The sequence below is a fragment of the Pteropus vampyrus genome, unplaced genomic scaffold, assembly GCF_000151845.1.
Source record: "Pteropus vampyrus isolate Shadow unplaced genomic scaffold, Pvam_2.0 Scaffold713, whole genome shotgun sequence".
In the NCBI taxonomy this organism is placed as follows: Eukaryota; Metazoa; Chordata; class Mammalia; order Chiroptera; family Pteropodidae; genus Pteropus; species Pteropus vampyrus.
The window spans coordinates 141695-152710 of NW_011889494.1; the positions used below are offsets into that span (position 1 = coordinate 141695).

The 11016-nt window shown below is 53.9% G+C and overlaps 1 pseudogene; it reads right to left on the reverse strand.

Moving 5' to 3' along the window:
- Positions 1–1875: 1875 nt before the first annotated feature.
- On the reverse strand, positions 1876–1994 carry LOC111733983 (annotated as a pseudogene).
- Between the last annotated feature and the right edge of the window lie 9022 nt (positions 1995–11016).

Consider the following 11016-nt stretch of genomic DNA (forward strand, 5'->3'; position numbering starts at 1 on the left):
GCGGTCACCCTCCCCGACGACCAGCCCCGGAGTCCCGCCCCCAGCCGGCGTGGGACCTGCGTGGTGCGTGGACGCGCCCCGAGCCGTCGGCGCCAGGCAGCGCCTGCTCAGTCCTCGCACCCTGGGGTGGAGGCGGATGTGGGGGGAACGGCCCGGTTTAACGAAACGAAACTGCTTGCAGCCTAGAACTACTTCACGCGGTTAATAGAGCGACTACGCGGGTGGTAGTGGGCAGTGGCCTGACCGTGCGCTGCGTAGGAGGAACGCAGAATGGCCGGATGGGCTTTGTCATGTGGCTCCTGGGTCGTGATGGCCTGGGGAAACTGGGCAGTGGTGGCCTCTGGCTCGGCTCCACCTCCGGCCACCAGAGCCAGCTCCGCAGCCCCTGCTCCCATGCCCGGGTCTCCACATCCAGGGCCGCGGGGAGCTCGTCCGTCCCCAGACACCAGGAGGAGGGCGGTGGGCAGGCCCACCCTGTGCGCTCCTGGAAGTTTCCAGCGTGAGAGTCCCAATGCCTATTTCCACGTATATTTAAAATATTAATATTTAAAATGTAATTAAAAGACTTAAACTCATTTTAATACTAAAGGAAGACAAACAGCGATGCCGGTCTGAGTCACTCGTTGCTCTATAATTCATTAATCTCGAGAGCCCGCTCCGTGCGCTGGGGGCGTGGCGAGACCAGCTGTGCGGTGCTGTGCGGTGCGCACGGGCCTGGCACACCTGGCACTCGGCGTGCTCGGCACAGACGACAACACGGGGGGGCTCACGTGGTGTGGGGAGCCCGGAGCCCGCTGCACCCCCCATGCTCGTCCGGACGCGAGGCCCCTGCTGGCAGCCGTCAGGACCCAGGGCTGTCCCCAAGGACGACGTCCCACCCATTTGTCCCCACGCAGGTCTCACCTTAGCACTGGGGACACTCGGGGCAGGGCCTCGCTCGGCCGTGCAGGCACCCTGTGCTTGGTGGGGTGTTTGGTGGCACGCCCGCCTTCACCCTCTACGTGGCAGGAGCAGCCCCCTCCCCGGCTGTGGCAACCGAAATGTGTCCAGACATCGCCAAGTGTGCCATAGGTGACAAGGTTGAGAACCACGGATCCGGGAGGACATAGGCACAGCGCTTCGCCCTCAGCGCCTGTCCGGCCAGTTGGTGACGGCTTCCGGCTCCTGGAGGACGTTACAGGCGGCCAGACGGGCCCACCTGGCTGAAGCGGAGCAGAAGCCGCCCCCCATATGTGTCACTTTGGCATGAGGAGTCTTTTGAGCTACAGGTGATTCAAATCTGGCAGGTCTCGAAAAGCTCTTTGCCTTCCCCTCAGCTGACTCAGGCCACCTCGGGAGGGGCCTGTGCCAGGGGGAGGCTGTCGCCAGAGACACCTTCTCACCGAGGAAATCACGCGACAGGCAGCATTCAATTTCCGAACGTCGCCACCTTCCTGTGAAAGCCCTTCCTCCCCGAGGGCCCAGGCCCACCCGATGAGCCTTAACGACCCCGTCGCCTTTCGTGTCCCGGGTCTCGGGGGCTCCAGTATGTACGACATTAAATTTGGTTTTCTTTTCCTGTTAATCTGTTTTCTACCAACTGAATTATTAGAACAACCAAAGAACCTAGAAAGGAAGAAGGGAATGTTTCCTCCCCACCATGACTTGTCGCCAAGCCCGAACAAAAAGGAGCAACGCTGTGTAATTTCTGACTTCTACGTTCAGAGGAAAATAGATATCATTTACTCATGTCCTTGACCGGAAGGACAGATAAACATCTGTCTAATCTGGGCTTTCTCACCAGGAAATGTTAAACTCGCTTAATCTTTATATACATCGTCACAAAACAGGAGGATTTCAATGACACATTTTATTTTATTTATTTTATTTTTTTTACGCCTACAGCACCTGGTTTTCCTAGGTGGTCTCCCATCCAAGGGCTAACCAGGTCCAACCCTGCTTAGCTTCCGAGATCAGATGGGATCAGGCGTGTTCAGGATGGCATGGTCTTAGACGCAATGACACATTTTAAAGCACCCATCAATCTGAGAAAAAATAATTTGTTCCATATATACCTCTAAGTAACTTCTAAGTGAACATAAATGAATTTATTTATGGTATTGTCTCATAAAGGGAAATGTTCAAGAACACCCAAGCCAAATGTCGTTGGGGAGAGATGGCATTATAAAAACAGAGGGGTCGGGGAGAGAGAGAGGGAGAGAGAGAGGGAGAGAGAGAGAGGGAGAGAGAGAGAGAGAGAGAGATTGGAGTCACTTGTGCTAAGCCCCAGCCAGCAAACTGAGATTTGGTACCCGCCCAGCCGCAGGTTCAGCCTCTCCCAGGAATGTGACTTTGACCAGTCAGCCTGGAGTTTCCCGATCAACGCCAGGGGCGTCATCTGCCTGACAGGCCCCCTGCCCGCCCCCCCGAGGAAAGGTGACCTCACCTGAAGGAGCCCGTCCTTTACCTCCTTTCCCGCCCGCCATTCTGCCTTTAACGCCTCCACTTCGCACGGCTCCCAGCTCCCTCTTCTGTCCGCTGGACGGGACGACGCCCGACTCACGTGTCCTTGAACAACCAACTAGATCTCCAGGGTCGCTCAGCTGACTTTGTCTTTAACAGATTTGGCCCCAGCCGTGGAATCTTAAGGGAACTGCCGATGGCTTTGGGGACACTGAGGAGCGAAGCCATGGCACCCAGGAAGCGCTCTGCGTTCTGTCCCTCCCGGTTCTGACCTCACTGGCTTCCAGTCCCAAGTCCCCTTTGGTTTGCGACCTCGGCCCAGCCTACCACCCTCATTTCTGGGTCCTGCTCCCGTTCCCAGCTGCACACTGGGACTCGCTGCTGGTGAGCACGGGGCCTCGTACCGGCCAGTCTGCAGCGACATGTAGACCCCAGCCCTCGGCTCTGTCCCCAGACGCCACATGGGGACCTGCCGGCGGCAGCTGCAGCTCTTCATCTGTTTGGACTCAGTCCGCAGCTCCCACTCTTAGGGGTTTTCTAGTTCTACCCACTCTCCAGTCCCTAGTCCATCGGTGGCCGCTGACGTGTCAGGTGCACATGACGTAAAGGCTAACACTGCTGGGGATCCCGGGGACCAGAAAGCCACAGAGATCGGGGGGCACGGGCCAAGCGTGCAAGAGCTTAAACAGCCAGAGGAAACCAAGCTTAGTAAAAGTCTGACGGGATATTTTTAGGTCTGCTCCTCTGAGCTGAAACGAAGCCAGGCACCCGCAGGGAACAGACTCCTCCCGAAGCCTGCGTGGGAGCGTTTACGGAAACACCCCGAAGGCGCACAGCCCTGCATCCAGATCACGGGAACCTTTTGAGTTCCCCTTAGCTGGAAATCTTCTCCCCGATATAAAAAGCAAGAGAGGGGAATGTCGTCAGCGGAGCAGATCCGCCTGAGATGGCACAGAGGCTGGACCGACTCCTCGAGGAGCCGAGAGCAGCCGTCCTTACCTTACGGGTTTTCGCACGAGGAGAAACGCAGCTCCAGACACTGTTCAAAGTCCGCCCGTCCTTCTTTCCAACCCCAGAGCCTCTCTGATTTATCTCAAAAGGCTTGTAAAATATTGGCCTTAAGAAACCAAAGACCTTCTCTGAGAACGGGCATTGCTTCCCTGGGCCTTTGAGATGTAAATGTTAGCTCTGGTCTGGTCCACCTCTTCACAGTGCGAACTGCAGGGAGCGATTCTTATCAGGAAAAGAACGAAGGGGGGAAAGGTCATTCGAAACTTAGGTGAATAAAAAATTATTTGTCTTCTCCGCAAATACATTTATTAGTAAAAAGCTTTAGCCATCTGAGCAGGTAACCTTAACTTACGCCATCTACAAGAAAAACAGCCGAGAGCCAATTTCTTTTATAAATAGTGAGTTTTGCGTTATTGTACCTGATTCAAGGCAGAAATGTTTAAAACGGAAGCCACAAGGTTCCGTGCCCATCTGTAAGTTTACGTGTCTCCACACACCTGGGCTGTAGACCTACCCCACCTGCATCTGTTAAAGAGCTCTATTTAATTGGCTTAAAGAAAGTTAAGGGCTTATGTAAATCAAATTCACAGAAATGTCATAGAAACCAACACAAAGAACGATGAGGTTCACTTCACCTGGTGAATATTCGGTATTAGAGCCGGTTTAAGTTTGATGGCTTCACTAAAACAGGCCTAGTGTTCGAGTTATCCTATTAAGTGTAATACTTTCATTCCACGAAGGTCTGCTGAAGGCCGGATAAGTTCACGTTCCTCTTTCCAAAATTCGTCAGCTAGGAGCTTCGGACGATGGCCGGCCTCGTCTCACATCTGAACAGGCTCGCACGTTTGCCAGTCTATGGAAGGCTGGCATGGTTTCCTTTTCAACTTTGACTTTGACTTTTAAGGATGTTTTAGGGTGACATTTCTAATACACATAATTAAAGCTACTAAAAATAATGAGGGGGACACGTCCATGTGCTAGGAAAGGTGGAGGTACATTCTAGGTAGGAAAATGTGAAGGACAGAGATGCGTTTTTTTGGGAGGAAAAGCAAAGTAATTCTGTCCTAAAGTGAGGCTGGTTGTTTCAAAATGGGAAAGAGGGAAATAGGATGAAACCTACATATGCAAAAGAAGTCTCAGGCTTGTGGGAAAGAAATCTCTAGGAAGGAACTGTGTGTGCGGTCAGGCTCGTCAAATTAGAATAAATGTAATCAAGTTAGATGAATTTTAAATCAAAAGTAAGCTGGTACAAAATGAGAATTTGAGTTTATCTCTGTTAAAAGGATGACTAAGTATTGTTTCACAGCGACCTATGATCTTATTTGACCAAGCGTTTCAAACCTTTTGATATTTTTGACAAAGTTTCCCAACGATCCGATTCTCGTGACCCGGACGTAACTGTGGGGTGTTCCCGGGGTCTCTGGACCGTGTTCAGAGACCGTGTTCTCTGCACGTGTGACAGGGACATGGTAGACTGATTGGCTTGTCTGATAGGCCACATCACGTGCACCGCGTCGTCGAGTGAGAGGCGATGCTGAGCCTCCTTTGTGCCGAATGTGTGGAGCTGTGTGTCGTGCGTCATGGAGACGGTGGGAGGTGCCGGAGGTCCCTGGAGGACGTGTCCTGCTGGAACGCCACGGTCCTGGTTCTGGGCATTCTCTTTAAAGGTCATGTGTTGCAGAGACGACCACGTCTCCGTGGCAACTCCAGATAAGGAACTGTCGGCTGCCAGCGGCCCCTTCAGCCCGTTTGTCACGTGTGAGGCTCGCTCCACGTGATTCCTTCGCAGCCATGGTCCCCCACGTGACTCTCCTCAAGGAGAGTCGGGGCAGGACTTGTGCCAAGTCCAGTTTCTGAAACCGAACTGGGTAAGAATTTCTAGAACTAATGACTTTTTAGAAAGCTGGATTCGAGCCGAACAAGAATTAATCACACGGAGCCGAGTGAACTGAGGAGGGGGATTACGACGTTTCTGAATTCCTGTGTGAGGCACCGCTGGGTCTCTAATGCTTCGTTTTTCCAAATGTAAAGGAACCCTTTCTCTTGAGCTGTATGCGACACGTGGCAGTTGGGTGAAGTGTGCCTTCGTAGGCGAAGATGGAGCGTTTACTTTTTCTCCCTGCCCGATGCCTCCAGAGTCTGGACGTCTTGAACGTCATTCCCATGGCATCGTAGTCGGTCACGTGCACGTAATCAGTGCGAGCTGCTGTCCTCGGAGCAGGGCACGCTGGAATTCTGTGTTTCCACGGCTCTCACCAGAAAGGCATTCGAGGGGCAGATTCCGATTCGACAGACAGCTTTGTGAGGTTGACTCTCCCGGGCCGAGAAAGCCCCTCCGAACCATTGGCCTCGTTCGTCGCCCCCCGGGTTCCAGCAAAGCCGTCTGAAAAAGGGCGACGTGGCCCATCACGGCTCTTGCCGCACGTATGTGAATAATCAGCCCAGATCGACGCAATGAATTACTTGTACTGCGATCGTCTTTGTAGCAAACGAGAGGGTAATTCTAGGGGAAAAACTGTTTTTACACTTGTGCAGACATTGGCTTCTACTCCCGCCACCGCCTCGGAGGTTCAGGATGGGCCTGCAAACTGGATCCCGAAATCTTCCGGTCCCCACATAACTCCCCAAACCGACGTTTCCAATTCTGCCCCAGCTTCTCATCCGGAATCGCTAAGAGCAAAAACTGCCGTCGCATGTCCGGGGAGGGGACACGCCAGGTCCTCCTCGCCGCCCAAAAGGCCGCCAGACTTCAGCGACTCAAACTTTGGGTCTGTACCCCAACGAGGAAGGGCTCCTTCAGAGCCTAGGAATGGCACACCTGCTAGAGACCTCAAAATCCACCGGCCGGGAAGGGGGTGGCGACACCCGGCAGACCTGCCCCCCGAGGCCCCGGCCCAGCGCTGCTCACTGGGATTAAGCGTAAACGCCGGCCTCTTCCTTCTCTCCTTCGCTCCGGCATCAGCCTGGAAGCCTAAGGCACCCCCTGCCTCTGCCAGGCCCGCGCTGACGCGAGCGACGCGGCCTTCAGACGGCCGCTGAGTTGGCCATGAGCTGGCGACTCTGTCGCTCTGCCCACCACAAACTTCGGCGAACTTTCGATGCCTCAGTTTCTCCCGCACAAGCGCAGCCCCATCTCTGTCACGTCCGTCTCCCCAAACTGGGGGTCCATTTCCCGCCTCTGGTCCATGACCCCAAGCCCTTGCATCCAGGCTCCCTTCGAGGACAGGAAAACGGGGCAGGGTGACCAGAATGAAGCCGCTGCGTGGTCCACAGTCCCTGAAAAGGCACCATCCCCCATCTCTGTCACCTGTCCAGTCCTGAGCCACAGATGCTAATGGAAATTACGGGAGGCACCCATGATTCTGATCGGCTCCGTCTGGCGGATCGGTGCACCCTGGCGGGGTATGGGTGCACGTGAGGCCGTGGTCAGGACCTCCGCTCACTGGGGGGCACGACGAAACCCACAGCCGAAGCACCAGCCCCCCAAGAACAGCCCGGGACACTCTGGCTATCGTCCTTGGCAGCAGGATGGGCCTCGGACGCTTCTGGCTAAGCAGGGAGCCGTCTGCTGCGGCCCACACGCTGACAGCACTGGGGCCGACACTTCTGAGGGGGCGTCGAGACTCGGCTATGCCAGGTCACTGAGCAGGACGCTGGACGTAAAAAGGCGACTTCTCTGATTGAGATTGGTCTTTGGGACCGTGGCGTCAAAGAGCACGCAGACATCGGGACTCATCCTGCTTGTCACGGTCACAGTGGTCTCCCTGTGCACTGTGTTCTCTCGAAGGCTTTGGATGTTTGCAGCCTCTAACCAGCAAGCAGACGCTCTCCCTAAGTCTGGAATGTCGCAAAGAGACAACGAGAGCGACTCACGTAAAGGAACGTGAGCCCGAAGTCCTGACCTGTGAAGGCCACAGAGTTGCAGCAAGAGCACATCATGACATCTGAGTGCCACACAGAGGACCAGGAAGGCTGCGAGGATTTCGGGGCATAGCTGGGAGTTACCTTAACACCCTAGAGTTTGATCACATCTCTCAGTCGGGCTGTGAGTTTGATTAAAAGAGAGAATTGTTAAAACACAGGGAGGAAGGAGGGGAGGGAGGGAGAGAGAGAGAGAGAGAGAGAGAGAGAGAGAGAGAGAGAGAGAATGGAGTCACTTGTGCTAAGCCCCAGCCAGCAAACTGAGACTTGGTACCCGCCCAGCCGCAGGTTCAGCCTCTCCCAGGAATGTGACTTTGACCAGTCAGCCTGGAGTTTCCCGATCAACGCCAGGAGCGTCATCTGCCTGACAGGCCCCCTGCCCGCCCCCCCGAGGAAAGGCGACCTCGCCTGAAGGAGCCCGTCCTTTACCTCCTTTCCCGCCCGCCATCCTGCCTTTAACGCCTCCACTTCGCACGGCTCCCAGCTCCCTCTTCTGACCGCTGGACGGGACGACGCCTGACTCACGAGGCCTCGAATAACCAACTAGATCTCAAAGTTTACTCAGCCGATTTTGTTTTAAAAAGGGAGAAGACACAGTGACAAAGATATCAGCGAAAGATCATGAGAATCATGACTCATCACATCGCAAGATCACCGACGTCTGCCCGGCCGAGCCTGGCACGAATCAGGCCAGGTACTGCTGGCTTCGCTCACTGACTCTCCCCAAAACGCCATGGCGTGTCCCCCCATTGTACCAATTTACCAACGCCGTGGTTGAGGGGCTATTTTCGGGCATTTTAAATAATTACTAGAAATCAATAAGGAAAACGCAGATAACTTACAAGAGAAAAGAGAGTAAAATATATGAATTTAGATTTCACAGAAGAAAATACACAAAAGACAATACATACCTAAAGTAAGAGGCTCACGTTCACTCACGATTAAAGAATGCAAAGCAAAATAGCATTTAGATACCCACTTTCCACTTGGGGAAAAAAAGGAATAAAAGCTTTAAGACCCCCATCGTCAACCAGAGCATAAACCGAGGCCTCTCCCACCCTGTTGGTGGCACGTAAGCAATAAGGTGTTTGCTGAGGAGGGCCTGGCGACAGCTCGTGCGATTTATTCTGCCAACTCGCTGGGGCCGTCGTTCTACGATTAGAATTTCGTCCTAAAATCACACAAAAAAACTCCTTCCTGAACGATTTTAATATGATCACGTGGATTTATTTCTTTAACTTTTAAAATGAGTTCATGGAAAAAGGCAAAGGAAACCAACTCAGTAGCAAAGGGAACCAACAGCTCATGGGTAGAGGACGAGAGGCTCACAACAGGGTTTCCCAAAGTGGTTCCCCACGGAACACCCGTGGTGCTGGCAAAGGAGGGACCGAGTCGAGAAGGCCGGCCTGTCATGCTGAGGGTCAGCGACAAAGAGCGGTGAGCCTCTCGCCAGCCCGTGAGGGGTCTTCCGCCCGGGGCAGCATCTCTGCATGAGGGTCGCGTGTCACGTCCATGCCTGAGCCGCAGCGCGGGCCCGAGGCCGGGAAGGAAAACAGTCCCGCCTTTTCGTGCCATCCGCGGAGTTCTCTCAGGAAGGCGTTGTCGCCGCCCAGATCCTGCGGGCGCAGAAGGCCTGGCCGGGCGGCCGCACCGAGATGTCACGACGGATGTTCCCTGAACGCGTGCCTTCGGTCCGGTCCCCGCCCTGGGCTCCGGTCCCCGCCCTGGGCTCCGGCCCCACGTCTGCGTCAGCACCCAGAGCTGGCTGCTCCCAGGCTCGCTCGGCGTGGGGTTGCTGTAAAGCACCGAATCGCTGTTTTCACAGAAGAGGGAAGCTGACTGCCACCCGGCTGGGGAGCGGGCGCGTCTGTCACCGCCATGTCGAAACGAACTTTAAATTACATACCGATTCCAGTCCTCTGAAATTTTAGCAAACAGTGCATTGCATTTAAATAAATTATAATAATCAAGCCGCAGTGTTTGAATTAAAGCTTTGTATTTCGTGATTTGACTGAACGCTGTAAAAAGCTCATTAATTTGTATGCCACTAATGCGGAATGTGTGGGGGAGCACGGGCGGCGGGGGGCGGGGGCGGGGGCGGGGCGGGGGCCCCCGATGACGTTCTTCTTTGCACTGCAAAGCTTTCTCGTGCAAGTGCAAATCAGTACTGTAAACAAGGTTGCAGGGGGTCCGATTCGAAATACTTAAGAAAATAAACTTTTCAAATACCTTTTAGAAGCATCATTTACATGCATACAATTTATATGCTAATTACGAATCATTCCGGTCTATTCACTACAGTCCTTCCCTTGAGAACCACCCCGGCTTTTCCTTTCTCCTTCTCTCTCCCCCTCCTTCTCCCTCTCTCTGTCTTTCCAGCCTGGGTTAAGTTGCTATTATACTTGGAAGTTACAAAATGTGTGTCCCCAACACGCCTTGTCACTTGAATGGACTCTAATTAATTTAAACTGGTGAAATTTCACCGCGGCCTCTGCCGCCTGTATGTTCCTCTTGCGTTTGCTTGTGATTCTAAAATGCTCAGACTGTGCTCCTCCCTAGAGCAGGCTTCTCGCCCGACGTGAGGCGTCCGCCCAGCGAGAAAGGGCAGGTGGCGGTGGGGGGGGGGGGCAGATGCCAGGACGGCCCCTGCGGTCCCAGACCTGGAGGATTGTTTGCGTTTAGGTGAGCGAGTGTGCGTGTGTATTTTGGGGGTGCGTTTTCTCTGGTCCTAAGGAAGCACTCAAGAAAGAGCGATGGCCCCCCACCTCTCAATCGAGGAGGCCTGAGAAGCTTGAAAAATATTAGTAGATATTTTATCCAGTTAACAAACCTGTAATCCGGGGACTGGCCTTAAATCCTCCGATCATTTGCCCTCTGAGGTCACGATCCACTTTCAAATCAGGAATTTTCCCTGGCGTCGTCCCTGGCGATGACAGTCCCTTTGCTGGAAAAGCGGAGTCGTCTCTTTAGGCCCTATCTGCACAGGCGGATCTTCCAAGCAGCAACAAAGCGGTGAGGACAAGGTTCGCGCTGACTGCCACAGCCCGCCCCCTCGCTGGCTGCTCCGAGTCCCCGTGCTCTTACGGGGGACGGGCTGTTTGGGAGGGAAGGTGGCAGGCGAAGGGAGCATGGGAAGGAACGTGACCGCCTGGCTGTGCTTCGTAGTTAGGGGCCTGAAGCAAACGCACCTGACCTGACGAGCTCCGTGGCCCCCAGTTTGTTTACTTGCCTAATTGGGTTACAAAATAAAATAAAGATCAGCAACAGACACCTCCTTCGAGACAGGAAATGACACAGCTCCCCTCCCCCATACAAGGTGCCTTCAGGCCAGGACTTCAGGCCGAGCAGCGCTCCCTGCAGAAGGACACAGTCCAGGGGGCGCAGGGTCTGGCCGACGCCTCGGCATTGCAGTCTGACACGACAAAATTATTCTTATGTGAAACATAATTAATGAAGAAACGCCTCAGATGTGTGGGCTCGGGAGGCAAATACAGCCACCCTTTACTGTGCCTTCAAGGTTAGAATTATTATAGCACTTCTAATTGTATTATAATTACCCGTAATGAGATGCCACACATGTGATGGAGTCGACATGCTTTGACAATAGAAGTTTTCAAAACGCCTCATTAAGTATTTTAGTTT